The sequence below is a fragment of the Polyodon spathula genome, unplaced genomic scaffold, assembly GCF_017654505.1.
Source record: "Polyodon spathula isolate WHYD16114869_AA unplaced genomic scaffold, ASM1765450v1 scaffolds_238, whole genome shotgun sequence".
In the NCBI taxonomy this organism is placed as follows: Eukaryota; Metazoa; Chordata; class Actinopteri; order Acipenseriformes; family Polyodontidae; genus Polyodon; species Polyodon spathula.
The window spans coordinates 1-4,375 of NW_024471731.1; the positions used below are offsets into that span (position 1 = coordinate 1).

The window sequence follows — 4,375 nt, forward strand, 5'->3', positions numbered from 1 at the left end:
TTTATTGTATTGATGGTATTGATTTTAATGAACTGCAGTGGAGGTAATGAGAGCCTTTGTACAGTTTTGTTTTTATTCACTTGATGTGTATTTTAATGTATTTTTATGCATTGTATTGCTTATATAATGAATTGGAAATATTGATGTTATGCAGATTTTATGTACTGAGTGTATTTGTTGAATTTGATTTATATTATATGTCTCGTTTTCTGTTTTTTGGAAATGTATTTTATGTATTGAAATTTTGTTTTGCTTGAGTTTTTGTAATTGTCTTTTCTTGATGGAATAATAAAATCACTGGAAAAAAAAAAACCTGTTCTTATCAGTTTCATATCTGATATTAAATATGAAGTTGATCAGATATATTAACATTGTTTTCATTTGCAGGTGCCCGGGCTTTTAAATCGCGAGTTTTTTTTTTCATTTCAAAGCAGAACCGACTCCTCTATTAATGCGAACATAGTCATGCAGAACGATTGCAACAAAGTGTGTCTAGGATATTTTATATTTCATTCTAGCTTGAATAAAGAGGAGCCAGCTCCCTCTGGTGTGAGCAACAGGATCTGCAGCCCCTATCTCTTACACTGGAGCCAGCTCCCTCTGGTGTGAGCAACTGGATCTGCAGAGCCCCTATCTCTTACACTGGAGCCAGCTCCCTCTGGTGTGAGCAACTGGATCTGCAGAGCCCCTATCTCTTACACTGGAGCCAGCTCCCTCTGGTGTGAGCAACTGGATCTGCAGAGCCCCTATCTCTTACACTGGAGCCAGCTCCCTCTGGTGTGAGCAACTGGATCTGCAGCCCCTATCTCTTACACTGGAGCCAGCTCCCTCTGGTGTGAGCAACTGGATCTGCAGCCCCAATCTCTTATACTGGAGACAGCTCCCTCTGGTGTGAGCAACTGTGGTTTCCACTTCAACTGTGGTCGCTCTGCCTTTGTTTTGTCAGGGTCTTGTCTCAGTTTTGGATCTTTTATTTCAGTTAATTATTCAGCTGGGGAATCATTTCTGTTTAGCATTCTGTAGCATGCTAGTTTATTTAATTTGATATGTGCAATAGTTAATATAATTTTGTTTTTGGGAAGAGGCTGTTTTCCCGAGCTGAGGTGGCTGTGTTTTGCCCCGGCTGGTGTGAAGCTCTGTGATGTCAGTAAGGCTGTCTTCACAGAGCTTCAGGGACAGCTCTCTGGCCACTGCTTCAATCCTGAAGCTTAATGAATTGTCTTTGTAACTGAACCACACTGCTGCAGACTCGCTCTGCTCATTACAAATCATTGGATACGTGTTTAAATACTTGGTGCAACTGTTTTTAAACTTTTACTAATCATAATAAAACTCACAAGTTATTTCTGGGGACAAAAAGATGCAGAATAATTGTTAGGCTGATACAGTATTTTCAACATGGTCGCATTCTTCTGCAGTTCGCAAATTGTCCACATGATGACGCTGCAGTGCCGTGGTTAACATGTCTGGGGCTCATATATTAAACAGATTGAACTATGAGGTGGAAGAGGGGCTTGATCTGGGGGACGGGGGACGGGGGACAACAAACTGGTGAATAATAAGCGGAGACACGTGTGCTGTACTGTGTACTGTACCGGTGTGCGGGACGGTACTGTAGAGTCCGTTTGAGGTTAAACTGTCAATACGAAACCACAGTGACGTTTTAAAAAGTGCATGTTTTTATTTTTTAATTATCCTTTTAGTGTGTATCACACCATGGCAATTGGTTTTGATGTATTGCAGGATAGATTCGTGTGGGGCATGTTTTATTTTCTTCTGTATTAATATTTAGATAACATCAGGCAGTTAATCAGCTCGTACTGTAAAATAAACTCGTTTGTGACGGATTGTCTCACAGGTACACCGACAAGTGAGGTGCAACCAACGAGTCAGAAAGGTTACATTAAAAGTTTTAACAAATAAATGCTAATATGAAAAAAAAACGTTAATTTTGGGGCAGCTAAAATGTGTAAAACTGTAATGCATAATGTAGTAAGAAGATAGAAACGCCGAACACGCTCTTAATTAAATGCCCAACACGTGCTCTAAAGTGAAATGGCGCAAATGCGCCTGGAATCGCAATAGTGGTTTAATTGTCTGATTATCGCGATTAAACACACCTGAGGCGACACGGCTCTGTTTGCGCGAGGGCAGCGCGGGAGCGGCGAGGACCGTCCATCGAGGGGGGATTAAAACGCCTTTTAAATTATATTTATTCGACGTGTTATTATTACTTGAACAAAGTTTCAATATTTTGTAATCGTGTTATGGTTTGTTTTTGTTTTTTTAACCCAACATTACGCGCTTTTCCCGGCTGAATTCGCGTCTCTGGAGTCGTGTTGAATCTCGGTGTAAACCTTTCTAACCGGTCAGTGTAAGTATTTATATATATATTTTATTTATTTTGGGTCATTTTTGTGTATTTATGTTAAGGTATTTTAAATTTAGTTCGCTTTAGTACAGTATATTGTGAAGTTTTGTGACATTTCTTGACCTCTGGACTTGGTGTTTCTCCTCCATTGAATTATATTGAGCCGTTTCAATCTTCTCAATGAACTCGGAGGAAGCGGTGAGATTCAATATTGAACACGATGCACCTATTAAAAAATGAACCGGCGCTTCACGCTGTTTTACTGCAGCTCACAATAATTTAATATACCGGCTGCTGCGTTTAAACAGTAAGTTTTTAGCGCGGCTTTCAGTTTTGAAGAAGGTCTGCATAGCCGGTGTTTATCAGTAGAAAGTTGTTTTTTGGGGGTTATTGTAAACGGTAAATTAGCCCATATCGGTATTAAGTGGCGTTTATTTCTCCTCAGTTTATTGGTGGCGGTTTGTTTTATATTTAAACTTTTTGTTTTTAACAAACACGTCGCTTGAAGGAGAAATTGCTTAGCAACCGAAGCCCGGCGCGCGTCACGGTGGTGGGCGTGGTTATTCAAATGCGCAGCGCGCACGGCATGCTGGGGGTTGCCGGGTCGCGTCTGCACAGCTGACCCATGTGGAAGGACTCGCTTGTGTTTCGCGTCTCCAATGCGATGCGTTACTGTGTGTCAATGATTGAGTTAAAATGCAGCCGCTGAGGGGAGAGTGTGAGCGCACCGTGACAGGGAAACACCTCGGCGGAGAGGGGGCCCTCGCTTCGAGAGCGGATCGGCATCGCTTCTCGGCCTTTTGGCTAAGATCAAGTGTAGTATCTGTTCTTATCAGTTTAATATCTGATACGTCCCCCATCAGGGGACCGTATATTAAATTGATTTTTGGAAGCGGGAGATGGAAGCGGGGCTTGCTCCGTCCACTCCACGCATCGACCTGGTATTGCAGTACCTCCAGGAACGGTGCACTCCCCTCCCGGGGGGGGAAACTGAGCTGGTGAAAGATAGATCTAGTAGTGTGTGGTTTGGCGAGGTTAACAGTTTAACTAAAAAATAAATGGATTTGCATTTAATCGAGTTCCCTCTATATGAAATGGAGATGGCTTGTTTTGAAAGGCAGTGTCGCTTTCTTTTCTCATGAGACTTGGGGTGGAGACGACCTTGACATTCGTAAGTCGACGTTTATAGAGCGACGTAGGTTGTCTACCGCTGTTTCATAAACAACACGGAACATTACAGTTAACAAACACACTTCTGCCCCTTGTGTTAATGTCCGATCACTTAAAGTCAAAGTCGTTCAACTAAAGTAAAATAATAACGGACACTATGTTGTATCTTTATCTGGGGGCGGGTTGCTGACTGGCTCACATCTAAGGTAACTTTTTCAATCCATTGATGTTCCATTGAATTAGGTATGTATGCAAAATTATAATTGTTACTTCTTAAGTTTTGGTACTTCGACAGTGTAGAACGTAGTCTTTGCAATAGAAGGTATGTTCTAAAGGGGGCTTTGCCAGGACTCTCATCTCAGAAGTAATCATTAACACGGTAATAGTTAACATCAATTAAACAGTTTTATGTCACCACACACACTAGTGTGGTGTGTGTGTGTGTGATCTGTTAGTAATTGTGCACATCAATTATTTATATTATTGTCAATATATACGTGTGTGTGTGTGTATATATATATATATATATATATAACAGTCCCGCCTTTCTGGTGCCAGCACAGTGGATGAAGTGTTTGTTTTGTAGTCAAACTCCACACCTGAATCTGAACAATGAACAAATGCATGTGTTGCGGGTGTTATTATGAAACACATTTTTGGCATTCGTGAATTCTTATGTGCTTCTGAAAGTAGACAAACTTAGTGTTCCCCCAGTGGGGGGTTATCCTCTTAACCACACGAGCTGTTTCTTTCCTGTCACTATGAACCACATCCTCTTAATGTCCTGACTTTGTTCTCTCGTCTTCATTCTACGTGCATTTTACGTATTTTTGA

At 41.2% G+C, this 4,375-nt stretch overlaps 1 non-coding gene across 1 annotated transcript; it reads left to right on the top strand.

Moving 5' to 3' along the window:
• The first annotated feature begins 3,155 nt into the window (after positions 1-3,155).
• On the top strand, positions 3,156-3,346 carry LOC121308094. The gene has a single exon (XR_005948461.1). It is a non-coding gene; the product is annotated as a U2 spliceosomal RNA (small nuclear RNA).
• The last annotated feature ends 1,029 nt before the right edge of the window (positions 3,347-4,375 follow it).